A 22,315-nucleotide genomic window follows, 5' to 3' on the forward strand; every position below is an offset into this window, starting at 1 on the left:
CTCTCTGACTACCAAGATGGAGAGACGTGTGAGCAAGTGAGCCATTGCAGAGCAAAGAAGGAAAAGCGACACAATGTTTAGAAATGAAACGTAACAAGAGGTGCCTTTTGCAATTAAGCACCCTTGGTGAATGATGCTATTGGAAAGTTTTTGTAACTCTGCCCTTGGAATACTTTAACCATTGCAATCTTAATGGAGGGGCTGGATTTGGCTGGAGACAATCATTTTTATAGAAACTGAAAGTGACAACTGCACCTGCAACAAAATGCTATGGTGTGTATTCCTACTTCAAGTACCAGCCAGCCAGGTCCTCTTTAAAGACACTCCATTCCATTGCTCTTCCCCTATCCTACTTCCTCTGCACCCTACAACACTTAGCTACTGAGCAAGTTCAGTCCTCTTTGGGTTGTTGGACTTAAGTAAGCCTTTGGGTTCCCTCAAGCCTGCTAACATCTCTCTCTTGTGTACAGATGGTGGTGCTGTTTCAGCTACAAAATAAGAACCAGGGTCACCTAGTGAGCTGGGTGGAAATTTGAACCCAGATTTGCCTCCCATTTTTGTTGAACATTCTAACCACTACACCTTAACCCTAACCCACTCTAATCACTAACCCAGGCATACCCAAACTGCAGCCCTCCAGATGTTTTGGCCTACAACTCCAATGATCTCTAGCTAACAGGACCAGTGGTCGGGGAAGATGGGAATTGTAGTCCAAAACATCTGGAGGGCCGAAGTTTGGGGATGCCTGCACTAACCATTCCATTATGGTGACTCTTTGAGAAGACAGCATGGTGGCCTGCAATCACATTTTTGCTTTGCTTTATGAAATATGGAAAAGAATGATTGGGAATACTAACTGACTGAATCTGAACATGCCTGTAGAAGGGGCTTTCACAATGGATATCAGTGATACAAGTGAATGGCTAACAAACCAAAATTCTATATTAGAAGTCTTAACCTTATTTAAGTGTTACATGGCTTCAGAGAAGCTGTTGTCGTGGTTCTTGACTGTTTTAGATATGTTGGATATCATACACATGCCTGCACATTGTAGCAAAGCTTGTCCACACACACACACACACACACACACACACACACACACACACACACACACACACACTGTAGTTCAGTTTGGTGAGACTTGTATCTGTTTGGCTTTGTCCTTGCTCTATAATGACAGGTTCCAGGGGTTAGCAACGTTTTCCAGCCGTGGGCCGGTCCACCGTCCCTCAGACCATGTGGGGGGCTGGATTATATTTTGGGGGAAAATGAATGAATTCCTATGCCCCATAAATAACCCAGAGATGCATTTTTAATAAAAGGACACATTCTACTCATGTAAAAACACGCTGATTCCCAGACCGTCCGCAGGCCAGATTGAGAAGGCGATTGGGCCACATCCGGCCCCGGGCCTTAGGTTGCCTACCCCTGGGTTAGACTGACATGAGTCAGATGTTTGGATTTTGGATGAAGATAACAAAGCAGAAAGGTATATTGCTTTGGTCACGTTCTGGTAAGAATTTGGGGATCAGGCCACAGATAAAGAGATAAGGAGAAAGTGATACCCACCTAGCATCTATACACATTTTAATATCAGGCATACTTTGGAAGGATAGCATTAAGCATAAGCCACCACAGCATATTATATTCCACGTCTTATCCTCTCTGCATCTCTTTAACTCTTATGAAAGGTTTTAATTTCTAAATTAAAACAGCCTATATAACCAGCCTCAGAAGCTCAGATTTGTAAGACATCCTGTTATAAAATAAAGTGTACAATGATCCAGTCTTAAGACAGGCACTTTTAAAGTACGACTGATTCCAATAGGAGAGAGTTATGTCATGCTTTCCCACTGTTAATCAAGAGGACTAAAATACTCTTACTTTTGCCTGGATCATGATCTGGATCCAATAATTATCTAACCTGCTCTCCATAGCCTCCGAAGAATCTCAAAATCTCCACACACTACAGAAGGGTACAATTCAATGTTATTGGGCTGAACTGAAGGCGTTATAAATGATCTTATAAAACGCTGCAAAGCACAGTATTTGTCAGTGTCCTCTCCCTTTCTCAGCTGATGAGGGTGTTGAGGTCATTGTATGTGAGTGTGAGTGTTTTCTCATTGTTCCATTGCTGGCTGTTGCATGCTGGGTAATAGCATGGAATCAGGTCATCTTTGCATTGGCACCCTGACTATGGAATTGTCTCCTTCTGGAGGTTTGGAATGCCCCAACCTTGATGGTATTCTGCTGTCAGATTAAAATACATCTGTTCTTAGCAATTGGCAACTCAAATTATGGCTATTCAAGGTTTCAAGAGGTGTTGAACAGCTGCTATTATATGTGATTGTTTTTACCACTGAGTGATAATTTTAGTTGCTTTGTGGGTTTTCTTTTTGCATACTACTGTATGTTGTTTTATGGTATTTTGTAATGAAGAGTGGCCTAAATGTTTAATAGATACATAAATCAATTGGAAGCATTAAATATATGAATGATACATTTCGTGCAATATTGTTTTGATCCCATCCCACAAGTTTTAAGACCAGTTTTAGAAAGTATTGACAGGAATGCACGCATCATTAATATGAATGGAACAAAAACTTACGGATCAGATGGAATTCACACCAAGAATGTACAAAAGCAGATTCTTAATTCCATTATCCTTGCCCAGTCAGAGATTTTTAAGGCATAACACTGTTAAAAGAAAAATCCCACACTTCTAGGGCTGTCATTTATCAGACATGTGAACTTTGCCAAGTGTGGCAAATCTCAGAGACCAGAATACCTTTCAGAGATGTAAATCATAGTTTCTGATCTGTTTCTAAACAATTATGCTCCTAGTAAACAGCTCAGCCTTGAATATAATCATAAACCAATCATTTGGTTAATATTCAGTAAAAATGTTATGAACCTTCATGACAAGATTCCTCAGTCTAATGGGGTTTACTTATTTATTTCTCCAGATGGGGAAAAAAGTATCAGAGTGGTGTGAAGGTATGATTTATGCTGATTTCTCTCCCATAGTTCTAGGTGGTATTGCATTTGAAAATGTTCAGCAGCTTATCAGGCCCAGTACTGAGCCGGTGTAGCATTGTGGCTAACAGTACAATCCTATACATTTCTGTACAGGGACGCAGGTGGCATATGGTCTAAACCACTGAGCCTCTTGGGCTTGCTGATCGGAAGGTCAGCAGTCTGAATCCTCATGACGGGTCAGCTCCTGTTGCTCTGTCCCAGCTTCTGCCAACCTAGCAGTTCAAAATCACACCGGTGCAAGTAGATAAATAGGTACCACTGCGCAGGGAAGGGAAATGGTGTTTCCATGCATTCTGGTTTCCATCACGGTGTTCTGTTGCATCAGTAGTGATTTAGTCATGCTAGCCACATGACCCGGAAAGCTGTCTGTAGACAAAGTCTTGCTCCCTCGACCTGAAGCAAGATGAGTGCCGCACACCATAGTTGCCTTTGACTGGACATAACCGTCCAGGGGTCCTTTACCTTTACCTTTATACATTTTTGTATACATACCTATAATCTGAGTTATGTATTATGAAGGGCAGTATAATTGCTCTAAATCAGGGGCGGCAATCTGTAGCTCTAAGCTACATGTAACATCTGGATGGATGTCAAAGGCCTTCTGCAAGCTTTCATTTCAGACCTTTAGTCCTTTAGTTTGCAGGGAGAGAGGAACACACACACACACAGAGAGAGAGACAGAGACAGAGACAGAGAGAGAGACGGGGTAGTAAAAAGATAGAGAGGAAGGAGGAAGTGGGTGACCCTGCCCACTTTGGTCCTGCCCCTCTCATCTCTGCCATGTAGCTCCCAACAGATTATCTCTGAGCAAATTTGGCCCTCAACTGATAAAAGCTTGTTCACTCTGTCCTAAATGAATAAGCCTATTACTGGCTATCAAGTGAAGGTGCACAGCTTGTATGAATGAAGTAGGAATTCGATGCTCTGTGTTGTGGACCAGTGAAAGCGTAAATGTTGATTGGCGCTCAGGGTGAGAAGCTTGAATCTCTCATGGTCTGAATCTCCCAAGGGAGGCAAGTCTAGTGCTTTGAGAACCTTTGTGTTCTATTATTCAATATATCTATATTAAAAAATAAATAAAGATGAGGGGTCGCTTAAGGAAGTTTGATCATTGTTTAACATACAAGATGATCTGTATTCATTTTCATCATTTCATGGCTCCCACTTGGCAGCTTCCTCGTGACACTCCTCTTTCACTGACGCTTTGAAGTGTCTCTTGCTTTACTTTGAGTTCCTTTAACTCACCTGCAGTAGGCAGTTCATTTTCAAGTTAACTTTCCTATCCTCCTGATGTCAGGTTTTTCTTTTCTTTTTCAACATTACATTTTTTTTCTGAATAAATCTCACAGAGTTCAGTATCCTATATATAGCGGGCCTCCTTTTTTAAGGAAGGGAGGACTGATAAGTATTTCAAATTGACCAACTTCATTTCACAGGTAATGATTGATCTTGGAAAGCAGGCATTGTGTGAAGTCATTGCATGTGTTTCCCCTGTAGAATTTCCTTTGTCATGTGGGACAGTGGGATGTATACATATTGATGTGAATAATATCTCTCTGTCTTTTTGCAGCATTTTCAGCGTATCTTGTATTGCTGGACTTGATGTTTTAAGTTCAAGACTGTAGATCCACAGAGCAATGGGCAATGTTTGCTGCAATCATGAGGAAGAGTCTTGCGGTACCTTGAAGATCAGCAGGTATTGACTCATTTATTTTTACCACTTTGCTTTTAAAAACTAAGGTTCAAAATTATTATTGTCATTCAGGCAGATAATGATTCAAGTCTATCTTAGCATCTAGGTTTCAGGACACATTTTTCTCCCTCTCTCATAACACTGGGACTTGGGGGCATCAAAAGAAGCTGAAATGTTGGAAGACCTTAGGAGATCAAAATTCCTAGGACAAAAGAGCTTCTGAATGAAAATACCTCTTCATATAGTGCATAGGCAAGCTATGGAATTTGCTCCCACAAGAGGCAGTGATGGTCACTGACTTGGATGGCTTTTAAAGACAAAGTCATGCAGAAGAAGACAATAAGTGGCTATGGACCCTGATGGTTGCGCTCTACCTCCAGAGGCAGAGTATGCTTCTGAACGCTGGTTGATGGAAACTGAAGAAGAGGAGCTCCAGTTTTCCTTGAGAGCAAATTGTGGCATAGGAGGTGGTTGTGGCTTAGGGGGCTATATGTATAGCATTGATTGGGTAGGTTGAGGTGGGCCAGCTGAATCCAGCTAACCACATTCCATTCCTTTAAGCAGGTGATAGGCATTTTCAAGGCTGACAGTGCTGACTAGCTGATAAGGCAGTCATATAATGGGAGGGAGTTCCAAAGAGCAGATGTCACCATGCTAACTTCAGGATGAGATGATATCTGCAGGAGGCCCTTTCCTGTAGAGCCCAGCGATCTGTTGGGTATATAAAGAATGAAGTGATCTTTCAGGTATCCTAGTCCCAAGCTTTGTACACAAGCACCTTAGAATTATATATGGAATTCAGTGGTTCTGACCCAGTTATGCTTTGCACTACCTCCTGTATCGAGTCCCCACTTATCTCTGAGCCACTTGTGTATTATCAGGTTTTTTAAAAAACAAACCTGACTAATTACATGCAAATTTATATGCAAAAATTACATATATTATGCAAGCAGAGGGCCTTCTTGGTAGTGGCACCCGCCCTGTGGAATGCCCTCTCATCAGATGTCAAGGAAATAAACAACTACCTGACTTTTAGAAGGGAAGTTTTTAATGTTTGATCACTTTTTTTATTCTGCTGGGAGCTGCCCAGAATGGCTGGGGTTTAAATAATAATAATAATAATAATAATAATAATAATAATAATAATAATATAATAAGAGCCAAGTCCCATGCAGTATTATATTTATGTAGTGTAATTGTATAAGTATATGTATTTCTATACAATTGTATTTGTTGGTTACTTTGGAAACTTGGAGTGTATAGGTGTATAATAATGTATACAATAATGTATATAATATGCAAATATTGTTCGTATTTTAAACAGAACTGGGATAAGGGGGACAAACTCTCTTTTCACTGAGATTACAGAGCAAGACAGGAATTAGAAAAATCCAGGTGAATAAGCTTGACATCAAGATCTTCAGAAAAACCCACCCCCATGCACACTGTTCACTACTGTGTACACAACTTTGTGAAATAGCTATTAAATAGGCACAATCTGAAGGCGTGGAATTCTGTATTCAAGTTATTCATTGATTTTCACCTTATACAACCCTAGTGAAGTCAGAGATGTGTCAAGAATGTAGGTCAGTACTGGGAATAGCTCACTAGAATATATCAATGAATTTTAAAAGAGATTGTGGGAGTTCAGTGTTGACCTGAAACTGAACTGAGGGGTCCAATCTGATCAAACTACCAGCTGCATCAACTTATTGTTCCAAATTGTGAATTTATTTCTATTTCCTGCCCCCAAACCACAACCTACATGACAGAAACATAATGAAATTTCCTCTTGGCAACCACACCTTTTGACTACTGAATAAAATGAACTAAAACAAAATGCTTGTTTCAATTAATTTGTTTTAGTCTTGAGAGCAGGATTAATAAGGCAAAGAATGTTTATAAAGGGGTGGGTAAAATCGTTCACCACAGAAAAATAAGAAAGTGGAACTACTGCCATGTGTGAAACTGGGGTAAACAGAAACCCATTTCTCTTTACACGATGGAGTAAGTGTCTCCTGACACTTGTAGTTTTCATGTAGGACCTCCAGGCTGCAGTCCTCTATCAACTTACCTAGAAGTAAGCTGGAGTAAACATGCATGTGAATATACTGTTAAAGCATTACCTCATGACTCTTAGCTAAAAGAATGGCTTCTTTAGGGCACAGTGGCCAACCAGATCCTGAAGTAGCATATAGTCATCATTATTAGTAGCCAGTGATAATGGAAGTTCACAGGCTGCACACAGGATGTAGAATGTAGAAATGTGGAGGACTAACCCTAAGACTGGAAATATCAAAAACTTTAGAGAAATTGAAACGGACGTATTCCCCCATCCCTAGCCACAACACACACACACACACACACACACACACACACACACGGCATGCAGCACACAACATTCTCACATGTCTACATGTATGTGCACCCCCATTAGGGCTACACATTCTCCTCCAAGCTTAACTGCCAGGTGAGTGAGGCTGATCTTCCAGGAGGTTGCAACTAGGGAGGGCTGGGCTAACTCTTCCCCTCCCTTCCCATTGCTCTCTCCAAGAGGATTACCAAGCCCTCCACAGCAATTAAGTTTGAAGAAAGTCTTCCAATGGAACCAGGAGTTGGTTTCCCCCCAAGCTTAAGTGTGGCATGTGTGGTGTTTTCGGTTTCAGGGCATGCCACAGGAAGGGGTTGGGCCACTGAAAGACATTTTGCTGTCTGAACTTCCGGCGGGAGACATGGCGAGCTGAGTCATCTTTTACTAGTGGGCTTGCTAGTAGGATGATTAAAACAAGACATTTTGTTGTCTGAGGTGAAGGACAGAATGGACTCCTAGGGGCCAAGGTCCCTCCGCCCCTCCTCAATAGACCCCCCCTCCAAGTTGATAGGCACTGCCATTCAAATGGTGTGTGTGCACAGCCTCTTATGGGGCAGGGTTTACCTGCCTCCCCCATATTTTATTCAAGTTGGCATCTTTGATGCCTACCCTTTTTAGATACAGAAGCTGGTCTGGCAATTGAATCTTCATTCAATGTCCTTTGCTGCCTTTGAGTATAGCAGGCCATGCTAGCTAATGGGTATAGGATATGCTGCATAGCCGTGTACACACAGCTCTGTCCCACAGCACCTGGCTATGGCTTTCTGCCCTCCTGCACTGGCTGTCTCTGTCAGCCACCTCACTCTGCCCTTGGGTGAGGCACCAGCTCCATGCAGGGTATATCTTTGCCACCCAGCTACTAGTACAAACAGTGACATGTTGGCTCTTTGACTTAATTAGGGGACTGTTTTGTTGCTTGTGACCTAGATACGTCCTTCCAGGCTGTTTCTGAAGAAGGCAAAGGCTGTTTATAAACAGGGCAGCCAAGTATTCCTTCAGAGGTTCACGAAGCATGAGGTAACAGGAGGATGAAGTGTCAGAAGTCAAAGGTGCGGAACCATCTTGGGCTTGCTCTTCTGAAGAGCCTGTAACTGCTGTTCAAGCTGAGGACTTGGAAACAGTCCACTGAGAGGTTTCCTGCCAGGGGATTTGTTAGCTGCAAGAGCTTGACTGAGACAGGATTGCATTACAAAAATGGTCTTTATTCCTCTGCTGCCTTGCAAACTCCTCTATATCAAATATATAACTTCTTGGCAAAACTTACAAATTGCTCTTTCAAAGAAATAATGCATACATTATGTTTTGCCTCTTAGGGATGGAGGCTAAACTTGAGCATTTATTAAGCCAATTATTTATTGCAGATGACACCAGCAAATAGCAAGCTAGATAAAATGATACTCAGATAACAGAAAGGATTTTAGAAGACTGAAAACTACCTGGTAACAATTGCAAATACTTGAGCTAGATGCACATTATAAGAGCAAGGCCATTAACAAAATATATTACCTACTAAGCCGCTTGCGTTTGACCTATGGCCTGGTTGGCACACACAGCAGAATGGATTGTACCACTTTTGACTGCAGATGAAAGAATCACATTTTAAAATATTTGCGGGTAGAAGAAAAGTCCCTGAAGTCTGATCGCAAAGAGCTTGTTACATGAGTAAACATGTCACCTGTAGTCTGAAGTGGTACAGTCTGAAATGGGGAAAATGGTATTTGATCTACAGATATGCTGGAGAAAGCTAATAGATAGAAAGGGACATTACCCACCTCTTCTCCCCCTTCTCCTAAGGCTTGGGGGGAACTTCTGAATGAGGAGGGCTGTAGCATGGGGGTGGGAGGGAAAGGAAGAATGCCTGAAAATCATGCAGAAACATTTTCTGGGAATAGGAGCTCCATCTGGCTGCCTTTTGTTTTTAGGTCCTTGCAGATTTTATTCATGCACTTGTACTCTGGAATCTGATGAAGGACAGCTAAGAAATATTTCAAACAAACAAAAGACCCAAGTTTGACTTCTGCCAATGGCTGTTTCTTTACATTCCTTTCTCTGGCAAGGGACACTGAACATAAAGGAAATGTAATCTTAGTGTGTGGTACAAAATTCATTCTTCCACTTAATTCATTTTTGTGTTCCCTCATGTGTTGGGGCCTGATGGTCAAAGCTCTACAGCTTTTCTGTGTTTGATCAAAGCAGAATGAAGTAGCACCACACTTGCATCGCACCATAGGAAGAAAAGAGGTTTATTCACCCACCTTCTGGTGCTTAGCATCACTCCAGAGTACAAAGCCCTAAGGCCTTAGTTTAGGGTTGCAAATTGTGGTGGCCTTTCACAGTGTGCCCCAGCTCAATGTCAGAGTGCCTTCCTTCTTCCTTTGGTGCCACTGCATTCTTCTCTCTACGGGCCCCTGCTTTATTTACCCACCCATGCATCCAGAAGGTTGCACCTCTTGGCAGACTGATGCCATGAGAACCAATCTTTCCTTGGCCCTCTGCTGGATTTTGCTCACTCTTCTCCTCTCAATTACCGGTATCTGACACCACCCACCTCTCCTCTTTCCTTCTTCCCTCCCCCTGTATTGAGCCTAACTCATTCTTCTTATTTCTCAGAGTCAAGGGCTCCACCCTTCTGTCGGCCCCCCTACCTCCTTTGACCTTTTGTCCTCTCCCTCCGTTTCCTGGGGCCATGCCAACCAGGCTCCTTCATCCTTTTCCCTTCTGGGACAACTTCTCTTGGATCTTTTTGTGCCTTGTATTAAAGTATCCAAGTATGTTGTGAATGGAGAAGACAGCTGGAACATGGGAGACAGAAGTTGAGATTTTCCAGCACTCTGGAACCTTGACGGGTCCACCATATCTTTCAAAGTAGTTGTGAGGAGGATAAATACATGAGGCTGAAATTTTCTTGAGAAAAAGACATATGTAAAAATGTTACACTGTGATGTAGAGGCAGATCATTTCAAAGGTAAGAAGGAGCTTAGCTCGGCCATGTGCACTATCAATGCTGAAAGCCCTTTTCTGTTCTTTACTGATGGAGCTTCATTTTGATTTTCAGACTATGCTTTGCCAATTTCCTGCTCACACTGACTATCTGCAGGGAACCCAAGCAAATGGCCAGCAGGAAGGTCACTTGCATCCTTTTCTTTGTTTTCGTGGAACCATTGCCTAATGTAAATACAGGTAAAACTACAAATTTATTCTCTCACTGTGATTCATTGAACAATGGCAAGCTCTTCTGATGCTGTTGTGTAAGTCACACTTTTTACAACTTACTCAGGGGGAAAATATTATTTGTACTATTCTTCCTCCCACCAACTACAACTGAATAAACAGAACTGTCCTTTTAAGTAATAGCTGTCTTCTATCAAGCAACCCCCAGTGTTTCTACATATGGTTCTGCTAAACTGGGTATACTAAAACCTGTTGCATGCCTGGACATCCATCCATCTTATTTGTTTCCCCATAAGGCAAGCATGAGACAATGTAGAAGTAGGCATGGCTTTTCTTGCCATTGGTCTCTATTTTGCAAATGGTACTTTAAAAAAAGAGCAATTACAATTACAAGTTTATTTGGAAGTAAGTACCACTGAGGTCAATGGGGCTTTCTCCCAGGTAAGTGTGCACAGGTGTGCCTTTAACATAGTGGTGCACCAAGTATTAGTTTGCCAAATTGAATTTTGTTGAATAGTGTTAATGTTATGCTCATGTTAGTTTGCACTGCCTGCAGCCAGGAGAATGAAACTGATTGATAATGTTCAAATTTTCCTTAAAAAAACCCAACCAGTTTCTGTGAAGGCTGACCCAAGTGAAAATGTTGCAAGTAAAAGCTTAATGGGTATTAAATAAACCATTCAGCATTGTTAATAGGTGTAAACTAACATGACAATAATGGATTTGCTCATTTATAGTCATAATACCCAACAATACCCAACTAGGCTCCTTTTGTCTATAACTGGAGTGGCAAAATTCCCTATTTGCTTTGAACAGGGTAATACTAGAGTTTTATGATAATATTTTATTTTCCTTATTTCCCCCAAGTTCAAGTTTGGAAAGATACACATTATTTCAGCCCCCACTATTTTATGTTAGTTTTTTTTTAAAAAAAAGTAAAATGTGAACAACTGGAGGCCCACCTATCAATTCACCAGATGAAAAGTATGACCAAGGCTAGATTTGTTGTGATAAAATATTTCAGGTTACAAGTGAAAACTCTAGGTGAGCTCTTTATTAGGACACAATAGCTTCTTAATCTGTAAAAAAAACACTTACAACTAATAGACATCAAATCATTTCCTTGGATTTAGTACCTCCAAATCTGTAGAAGCCTCTAAGGACATATCATAATAATGTGAGTCATATTTTTTGCTTTAATAACTAAAAAGTGTGCTTTGAAGTAATGTGGTCTCGCTGTAATCTACCATCAAGCACCTAAACTAACAGAAAAGGTGGAACCATCACAATGGAGATTGTGGAGACGGAAGTGTGTAATCAGATAAATGAAAATAAAAGTTTGGAAAAGGATTGCAGAGGAGTAACAAGAGATATTACTGGTGTGTTTCTTAGTTCATTGTTGTTTTTCTTTCAGTAAAAGTTCTATCAGCTGGGGAGACTTGTTCCCTTCTTTGAAGCTAGCTCTTGTTTCTCTGAAGTCAGATTCCTTATTCCCAGGGCTCCACTCTGCAATGCCAGCACAAACATACATCAGCAGCTGCACAGCACTTTCCAGAGTTAGCAAGAAGCTATCAAGCAATTACTTATTCCACTTTAGATCCATGACCGTGATTTTACATCACAGGTCTGAGAAAATCAAAGACAATGAGTAAAGTCAACAGTTGCAGAAAACAAGGTCATGTGGACAAAGAAATGGACTACACCTGACTGTATTTAATTCAAATGATAATATTTGATAAGATGCCACGGTATAACCCCAGTGATAATGTCGTGTTGAATAGTTTGGATAAGGCATTCTCTTAGTTTTTCAACCTTGTCTACTATTGTGGTCTCCAGTTTAGGGGGGGGAAGCATCTATAGTGGTGTGGCGGCCTATGTATGTGCCTACCACATAGATAAGTGATGTAATATGAAAGTAACATGTGCTTACATTGGTATGCACATGCATGCATCCAAGTTTTGTAATCCATCCATCTAAAAAGTGAATGGGTGGGCTTTGGGAAGGGGAAATGCATGCATAGGAATGTGCATACTGCAATAAATATGCTATACTGTGCATGTAGTGATGATGTCAAGCAAGTGCACAGATCTTAGCCACCTTCAAAGAGGAGACAGAGGAGATATGATAGCCATCTTCAAATATCTAAAGGGCTGTCACATGGGGGAATGAAACAAACTTGTTTCCACCTGTTCCAGAGGCTAGGGCCAAAACCAATGAATTCTACCGTAGTTACAAGAAAGTTGATTCCAACTAAACATCAGGAAGTACTTTCTAACAATAACAGTTGTTCGACAGAGGAACGGTCTCCCATGGGATTTGGTGGGCTCTCTCCTTCCATGGAAGTTTTTAAGCAGAGGCTAGATGGCCATCTGTCATGGATGCTTTAGCTGAGATTCCTGCATTGCAGCGGGATGGACTAGATGGCCCTTGGGGTTACTTCCAACACTGCAAGTCTATGATTCTATGAACATTATTATTACATCGGAAATTGTGTGAGCTACCCTTAGGTTTTGACAGCATCACATTCCTCTTATATCAAAATGCACATATTTCTGCTCATGTTGGAAAAACATTGTAGATTACTCGGGCATTTTCACACATGTTATAAAGAGCACTTATGAGTCCCTTTTACATTGTTTATTTGTAACATGTGTGAATGTTGTTAATGTGCGAAAGAAAGCAGAAAATAGCCATTTTAAAATCAAATGTACATTCTGGTCACTGTAAGCGTTACATTTGCATTACAGATCAATTGAAACAAAAATCAATTTAAGCCTCATGTGTGAAAACATCCTTAAATAGCAATATGGCATTGTAAATACAAGCTGAATATTTGACAGCGACACATGAACTCAAGAGAAGAGAAAAGGAGCTTTATTAGCTATTCAGTTCTTAATTGTATATGACCCTTGTGACACGGAGAAGTGTGTCAGCTGTCATTTTCTGGCTGTGCCACTATATGGATTAAGTAGGGAAATGTGACTCCAAGAGTGTCCATAACAGGTTTAAGAGATGTTAAATATGGTTACTGTATGTGGACTGTTAAGCTGGTAATGGTAATACACCAAAAATGGTGCAAGGTAGTGTCCAGCATTCTCTGCTCACCAGCACAAAGGCTCTTACAGTAGTGGGTGGGTGAGTTTTAATGCTGCTGGACAGAAAACCAGGTAACAATTGTGCTAGCGGATTTTTGGGGGCAACAGATTGCCCAATTTTGTTGCACAATAAGGTGCAACCTTAAGTTCAGTTCATAAGAGATTTGGAAAAAAAATTGGTCTGGTTCTTTGACATTCTGCTTCCAGCAACTAGTACCTTCCAGCTTCATTCCCCTGTAACTCTCTTAAGATGACACTTCTAGTTTTTACAGTTTCTCAACATCTGGTGATTTTTTTAAAAAAATATAGTCCTGATGAAAATCCATCAGCATTTTGGTGCATAGTTCTCCTAATTTACAGGTGAGACTTTCCCCCAATTTTGCCTAATAGACACATTTTTGCAAGCATTTTTTAAAAACCAATATATTGAATTTTTGTATGTTATTCTTACTAATATATATATATATATATATATATATATATATATATATATATTAGTAAGAATATATATATATATATTCATTTCTCCTACCCAAAGGATGTGTTTTAAAAAGTGCAAATATTAGGGGAAGATGTGCACACAAATATATATATATATATATATATATATATATTTGTGTGCACATCTTCCCCTAATATTTGCACTTTTTAAAACACATCCTTTGGGTAGGAGAAATGAATCGCAAAATTCAAATTCAGTTTGTGTATTTGCGGAAGGCCAAATTAGGCAGGTTTGCCTTAAAATGTGAATTGAACAAAATGCAATACAGATTACTTGTCCAAGATATATTGTTGAGGCCCACCACTTTTCAAAGGACTTGGACCATTCAGACACCATTCTCTGCTTTTCTCTATTCTTTCCTCAACTCCACCCTGGCCAGGATCACCTGAAGTGGGCTGAAGTGTATTGCCTCCTCTGCTTCATGGCAGAGCCCGCTCCGGCAAAACATGAATCTTCAAAAGAGTAAGAATAATCTTTTGCATAATGTACCCCTGTCCACCGGTCTATGAATTCCTACTGGACTGAGATTTGATTGCCACCCAAAACATTGACATTTAGAAAGCAACCTATTTTTTTTAGACTCCCTGAGCTCCATTAGGAGGAAGAGCAGGGTGATAAGTACAGTAAATAAGTAAGTAAATAATGAACAAACTTTAAAAATTCCACAGTAATTGGAGATCCTTGTGGAGCCTGAAGACACATGTGCCAAAGACCACGGAAAGGTCTTTGCATTCCTTTGGAGGAATGTTTTATCCCCAACTTCCTTCCAAATCTGTACACTTGCTAAGTAAAAGGTTGTCAGCTAGCTGAAAATAAAGAACACCTTCCCCTTTATTGTGGGATAGGCAATGCTTTAATTGCATTTGTATTGATGAAAGTGCTGAGAGGATTCCCTGTCACACTCAAACTTAAACAGAAAGATGATTCATTCCCAGGAATTTGTGGCTTCAGTGTTCCTGTTATCCTCACAGCACACTCTTGTGTACTAAAGCATAGCTGGTCTTGAAACATTTGTGTCATTTTACACCATTAAACCTTCAAAACACACTCATTTGGAGTTGCACAGTGACACTCCTCATCAAAGAAAAGACATTTTCAACCCATAGCTGCCAAGTTTTCGCTTTTCTCGCGAGGAAGCCTATTCAGCATAAGGGAAAATCCCTGTAAAAAAGGGATAACTTGGCAGCTATGTTTCAACCTAGTGAATTGTAACTATTCTACTGAATAAATTTACGTGGAAAAAAAATGTAAAAGCCTATATGATTTTTTAAGCCCACTTATTCAATTATTGCCATATATCAAGGGCAGGCTCCTACATTTCAGAAAGCACAATGTACAATGTACTTTTTTTTCTCTTTTCCTTTTAGAGATTTATTCTCTGAAAATCAACCTCATTTATTGCAAATTCTCTCACATGCCTGGCTGGAAAGCATATGTGCAGTATGATGCATCTATATGTCTTTCTATGAAGTCATTAGGCTGAAAAACATTTTAGAAGGTATGTGAAAATCCTGCATAAATGGTATCTATTTTCTGCCTATCAGATGCTTCTCAGCAAAATTACACTGCAATTCAAAACTCAAATTTATATTAGACATCAAAACGCAACCTGTGAAGCCTTTGCTTCTACTTGTGAGCAATTACTTATACCATTATACCAACTCCACCAAAGCGAGCTGAGGCTTCACCATATTTTTTGCCTTTTGCTAAGAGCTGCCCTGTATGACCAGTGAATGACCAAGTTGCATGATGATGTCACTTTGAAGCTCTTTCTTTCATTGACAGCTAGAGCCTCCACATCAGGAAAGGCCAAAAATGTAGAGCTGATATTCACACATCCTTGTGCGATGTCTCAGCTGATATCTCAGCCTACAGTAGCTTGTAGCTCCATTAAGAAGTATTGTGTTTGAGGTGATAAAGCCTTATCTGTGGTAATTGTTCTGTGATGCATCCCGATCTGTATATACTAATTATGCGGGGCATTATACAACATCACTTGTTTATTGAGCATTTATTCTGATTTGTTTGCCAGGAGGTTATACAATGCCGCCTTAGGTAAAGGTAAAGGGACCCCTGACCGTTAGGTCCAGTCGTGACCGACTCTGGGGTTGCGGCACTCATATTGCGTTATTGCCGAGGGAGCTGACGTACAGCTTCCAGGTCATGTGGCCAGCATGACAAAGCTGCTTCTAACAAACCAGAGCAGCACACAGAAACGCCGTTTACCTTCCCACTGTAGCGGTACCTATTTATCTACTTGCACTTTGACATGCTTTTGAACTGCTAGGTTGGCAGGAGCTGGGACCGAGCAGTGGGAGCCCACCCCATCACGGGGATTCGAACCACCGACCTTCTGATCAGCAAGCCCTAGGCTCTGTGGTTTAACCCACAGTGCCACCCGCGTCCCAATGCCGCCTTAGGCAGCTGTTACTACCCCACACTTTCTGGTGCCTTTTGCCCATCAAGAAAGTGCCAAAAATCCATTGGTGAGCTGTGCAAGAGTTCCAAATCCATTTTCACTGTGCACTTTCCATTTGCTGGTTTGCAGCTGAATCCCATCTGCAAAATAGCAACCGTCTGGCTCTTATTTTTTACACATAGTTTGGAAAACTTCAGAAGGGTCTAGAAAATTAAGAAACAGGAGCTTGGAACTTAAAAAATAAATAAAGCTGTTAATAAAACACATGGTAAAAGCAGTCAGTCTGATGTAGCCATTGATACTAAAAGTTTCCTTTCTTTCCCCAGGCAACAAAGAGAGCAACTTGAATGACGTTTCATGTTCATCATAACAACCACAATAATTAAAAATTGATGCTGCGACACACATTGGAATGTGGAAAACAAACAGGGGCCAGAATCAGCTGACCTAAGGTATGAAATATTCAATTAAAAAAACCAAACAAAGCGGGTGGGGGGGGGATGGGGAGAAGGGAAGCACAGTGCCTGGTGTGTAAAGAAAGGCTGCCTGAGGCCAAGATCTTGGGATAGCAAAGCCAATAAGATATTAAAACCACCCCATATTACTTTGTTTTCTATGTGCTGAACAAATAAATATTGAAAATATGTTTATCTGTTCTGTTTTAGCAGTGAAAACAGTTTCCAGAATGTATATATTAAGAGAGGATGTATAGTTATTTCACAGAACTCAAGGGCAGGCAAATGTGACTGGTGTGGGGGGAGGGAGGAGGAGAGATGGGGGACAGATACTTGAGCAGAAACAGGCTTAGTAATAGGGGGTCTTGCCTGGGCCATGGCATACCATGTCCCACATGCTGATTACTTGAACAGACCCACTGCCAAGAAAAATTTTCCTTGGACTGGAGCGTTTTTTAGGATGTGCTTGCCTCGCCTTGCCAACACAGCAGTTTCTTCCTCACACAAACAATTCTGCTTTTGCTAGTTGGGATATAAACAGAAGGAATGCCAGGTTAATTATTTGTATAAAGGCAAAGATAGCTGGAATCTGGAAATTGTATAAGGTCTGAGATGGCTCTTCTCTGGTGCATCTGTGCGAGCGATCATGGTTGGATCAGCAACATCCAAAGCCTACAAGCCACAAAACATTCCCATCTGCCATCAGTGAGATTAAAACCAGAACAAGCCAAGAACTGGAGAGCCAAGCCTTGCACACGTGTATGCAAGCCTAAGGGGAAATCCCAACCTTTGAAACATTTTGAGATCACCAGAAAGTCAGAAAGCCTTTATTCCCAATAGCTTTAAAGCACCAGACCCCTCACGAATAGGTTTGCACCATCAATCTGTATATAGAAATTCAAGATGTTTAGCCGAAATGACTTTAATTTAAAGAAAGGTGTACTGCCTAAGGTGACCATGATCTCAACCTGCATGCCTATTTTGTTTGCTTATTTATTTTATACACCACAAATCAAGAAAAACCAATCAGACTGGTGTATGTAATAAAACCAGTGTGTCATCATGAAATTGGATTTTTAATGTATTTATTTATTTCTGCTTCTTACCTTCCTGCACAACAGGGTCCTAGTGTGGGTTGCAATGCCAACATATTACAATCATAAAATAAATAAAATAAAAGAGCTATAGCCATAAAAGAAGACCAAGAACAATTAAAAACAATTCCATATATAAAATAATACAAACATTTAAAAACAATTTCACTTACAAAGGCAGTTAAAAATAGTTCCAGTTTAAAACTCTTTCTGATTTAAAGCCATGAAAATCAGAGAAACATAAGAACTGGGTCATAATAATAAATCATCACAATTCCTCTGTTTATATAGCAGCTGTAATGTATTGTCTAGTCAAAAAGAGGAAAGTGGCATTCATACATGTACTTCCTAGTCTAAGGATGTGCGTCTCTCCAGGGACCTGTTCTCCAGAGGTTTGGATGAGGGGTTTTGGGACTGGGAAGCAGCCTTAAAAACATGCCAATTGTACCTTCTTTTAAAAGTGCTTATTTGATTTGATTTTTACAGCATTTTTTAAAAAATATAAATTTTCTGTAAGCCACCTTGAGCATTACATAATGGAAAGGCAGGACAGAATGTCTGTATTCTTGTTTGCACTCACACACTTTAATCTTGTAGAAGGGTTATGATAATCAGTAGGCATAGAAAGAGGAGCAAAATGGTGCAGATGAATTATTGCCAATGCACAAATTGTTCCTTTAAGGCAGCCTTTCCCAACCTTGGGACCCCAGGTAATGCTGGACTACGTCACCCATCAGCCTCAGCCAGCATGGTCCGATTTGTCAAGGATGATGGGAATGGATGTCTAATGAACCGGGAAATAAAAACAAACCTAAGTCACTGCTAAACAAATCTGAGGGGGCAATCCTCCGGGTATAGGGCAGTATATAAATTCTAATTCTAATAATAATAACAATAATAATAATAATAATAATAATAATAATAATAACAATAACAACAATAATAATAATTCAATGAGTACTGGACAAGCTCAGTAGCTACACAATGTAGAGCAATGGTTGGAAGATGAAAAATGGAATTGTGAGGTGGTGGTGGGAAAACAAGTATTGCTTGGAGGTAGGATTCCCATATTTCAAAAAGTGAAAATCCAGACAAGTTGTTAAGCTTGTTTGGCAGAAGTTGTTGAACTTTTTTTTCGGGGGGGGGGGGACTTGGGTTTTTTTTTTTTGCAAAATCACCCAAAAAAACACTTCCAATATGGGCTGCCAAACACCTGGGTTTCCCGGGACATTTCAGATGCTTTTAGGAATGAGGATGCACTGCAATATTTTGTTGCAGTTCTCACTTGCCCTATTCTCACCATAAAAATCATGGTAATCTAGTGACCTAATAAAAACACATATTTACTGTAGTACAGTTAGTGGAAAAAATCCATGTCAAATGAAGCTTATTTCAAAAGGCAAAACAAATAAATAAATCAGTTGGTAATGCTGATACGAACAATGCACATGTTACTGAACTTTAACCATCCTGGTTTGGATCCTATAGCTGCTTTTGGAATATATTTCATTTTAATAAGCTGAAATATGTACAAATTCTTTGCCTGTGCAAAGGCCCCTCTTGCCTCTCCCCACAGTGTGAAACAATTAAACTGGAAGTCTTTAATTAACTACAATTTCCCATTTTATTTGAACCAAGGTTACCAGGTTCAAAGCAAATCAGGCTTTTAAACCATGGTTTGAAGTAGGTTTAAGATCTTGGTTTGTTATGGTTGCCATATTTCAAAAAGTAAAAACCAGGACACCCTGAAATTGTTGAGCTTTTTAAAGGAAACATCTAAAGTTGTTGAGATAAAGCGTCACCTTTCAGAACTTCCCCCAGGACACCAATTCTGCCTTTGACATTCTGGTAATATGGCAGCCCTGCGAATTGTGAGTAAGAATGTAGTGCAGAAGTTATTCTTAGGGAAAACGTTGGATCTGCTGGAAATAAAGAGGGGTTATCAGTAATAGCCTGGAAGCTCTCCCCCGTATACACCCAAAGGATTGAGCTATAAGCATAGGACACCATCTTGATTCGTTGACTTCAGATGTAATGCTGAACTATGGCTTAGTGCTACATGAGCAAGCCTCAGCCATGTGCTTCCTCCCACTCTGCTCCAGGGCCTGTCCAGTCACAGGGCAAAATGAAAAAAATGGTCTCAAGGAATGGGAAGACAGAGTAGTAAATGTGTGGTCTCTCTGCTGGACCACTCCTCAAGCTCCTGTTGCTGCCTATATGATGCTACTGCAGGGTTCTCCTCCTCCACCCTGCCTCATTCTTAGAGCGGCCAAGTAGTCACTGTGGCCAAGTAGTGGTGGTACAGGCAGTCTCCTGGCCACCTTGCCCAGGATGTCTCACTCTGATAAAGGACCCCTATGGCCTTTTTTTAGGCTGTGTACACATTTCCTCTGGCTCCAGTGCACTCATACCACTGATGCCATGTACACCTGATGTTAGAAGACCCCCCTACCCCCTCCCAAAGTTACAGTTTCCAGAACTGTTTACAAATTCTCAGGGAACTTTGGGAACTGTAAGGGGAGTAGAGGTATTCCAACAACTCTCAGGACCTTTAACAAACTACAGCTTCCTGAATACTTTGGGCAAAGCCTTGACTGTTTTAAGTAGTATCACAGTGCTTCAAATTTATGGTATGAATGTGGCCATGGATTCTCTTCATGTCTTTTAGGATGAGAAGTTATACCAAAGTTCTTATTTTAAAAAAGGGAGAGAGTGGCAGAACATGTGTTTTCCATGCAGAAGGCCTCAAGTTCAATCCTTGGCATTGCCAGCTATGTTTGGGGCAGATGAGGGGGGAGAACATATTTTCCCCTTCCCTTCCCTTGGCCTGGCCCTCACATCCTCTCCAGCAGTGATGTGGGGCGGTGGAGGAGGAATTGGTTGGCACAATTCACCTTCTAGAAATGCCCCATCTAGAAATGTGGTTGCCCACCACCACAAGGACAGCTGGCTACATGGCTGGTTAGGAAGAATCACTTTCTGAAACCCTAGATAAATGCTGCCAGTCAGTGCAGATAATACTGAGCTAGATAGATTAGTAGTTTGACTCAATATAAGGCAGTTTTCCATGTTCAATTAAACTGTATGCTGTTTACAAGGGAAGAGTGACTCCAAAATTAATATAATTAATTATGTCCGTTGTAAACAATTGAGACAGACAGAAACCAAAGTTAGCCCATATATTTTATGTAAGGAAATCATTTGAATTTTAATAGTCTACCATATATTGCAGCTGCTTAAATGTATCAGTGCTGGTATTGAAGGAAGGGCAAAGGAATATTATCAATCAGCACAACTGTTAGCATTATTGATAATATATATTTGGATTAATATTGTGGTTGATAAACAGTACTTCCTTATCCTCACATATAGTAAAGGGGTAGCTAACAGCACATTGGGCTGAATCCAGACATTCAACAAAGTTTTACTCACTGGTTGAAAGTAATAGACCAAACTTAGTCATACTCATTAATTTCAATGGCTGTACTCTCAGTAAAATTTACCACCTATAGACATCACGATGTTGCCTTCTTCTCCTTCACTCTGCAGCCCTCAAAATCTGTTCTGGAGAGTTGGGTGACCCACTAGAGCAGATTTTTGGGGTACACAGGGGCTATAGGAGGGAGGGAAAGTGAAATCCTGCTGCATGAGTGGCGCTCCACTTGCTCAGTGTTGGATTCTCCCTTTACTTACCAGGCAATCATATTTTTCATTTTTATATAAATCAAAAAGTATTCCTTGAGAGCATCTCCTTTCAAGCTGATAAAAAGAATATAATAGGGGAAAGTCAGTTTTCTTGGGCACATGTCTGATATGAATTTATTTTATACTTGGGTCGAATCTTGAAAATGGGCCAGCCTTCTGATTAGTAGTAGGAGCAATGTCAGAAGGTTTTCCTAATTGGTTAACGAATAACTTTTGTAACCAAAGTTTACAGGGTAATAAGAATACCTCCTTATCTTAACTGTCAAGAAACTTGGGTTTACCTTCAATCATCCTTGCACTTAGGGCCTGCAAAAATGAGAGCAAAATCCAGCTTTCTCCTTGCAGAAGGGGATTCATATATGGTTGGTGTTCTTTTGGAGTAATAAGACTTTGCAACCAAACAGTGGAAGATATATGTCAGATGGCTCTCCAATAACATTAAGGCTGCTGATATATGGGATATTGAAGGCAGATTAAGTTGTTAATGTATATTAGTATATTCTTAATTTCCTTTTAATTGAAAAAGACATATTGACTTTAATTAGAACCATTTCACAGGAACTGTCAATTAGCACATGTCAAACTAGTTAATTCAGAACAGAATTCTTTTAATTAGGGTCTGCTTTCCTTTAACTGTGGGGCCAATGAAATCAGCCTTTTCCTATCAAGATTTTAAATGTCTCTAAGACATACAATACAAGTGTAGTCTCTTATCTATTATTAGAAGCCCATATGGACAACATTAAAATGATGATGCTGGCATTGTTCAT

At 40.4% G+C, this 22,315-nt stretch overlaps 1 pseudogene across 1 annotated transcript in view; it reads left to right on the top strand.

Annotated features, from left to right (window-relative positions):
- The window catches only part of LOC148684406 (uncharacterized), an 86,468-nt pseudogene that overhangs the window by 42,433 nt on the left and 21,720 nt on the right, over positions 1-22,315 (top strand). Inside the window, exons 2-6 of the transcript XR_015946211.1 lie at positions 4,610-4,735; positions 8,031-8,152; positions 10,159-10,283; positions 14,452-14,503; positions 15,240-15,307. The product of XR_015946211.1 is annotated as an uncharacterized LOC148684406 (transcript). The remainder of the gene's footprint in view (positions 1-4,609; positions 4,736-8,030; positions 8,153-10,158; positions 10,284-14,451; positions 14,504-15,239; positions 15,308-22,315) is intronic.

The sequence above is a fragment of the Zootoca vivipara genome, chromosome 10 (assembly GCF_965207765.1).
Source record: "Zootoca vivipara chromosome 10, rZooViv2.hap1.1, whole genome shotgun sequence".
In the NCBI taxonomy this organism is placed as follows: Eukaryota; Metazoa; Chordata; class Lepidosauria; order Squamata; family Lacertidae; genus Zootoca; species Zootoca vivipara.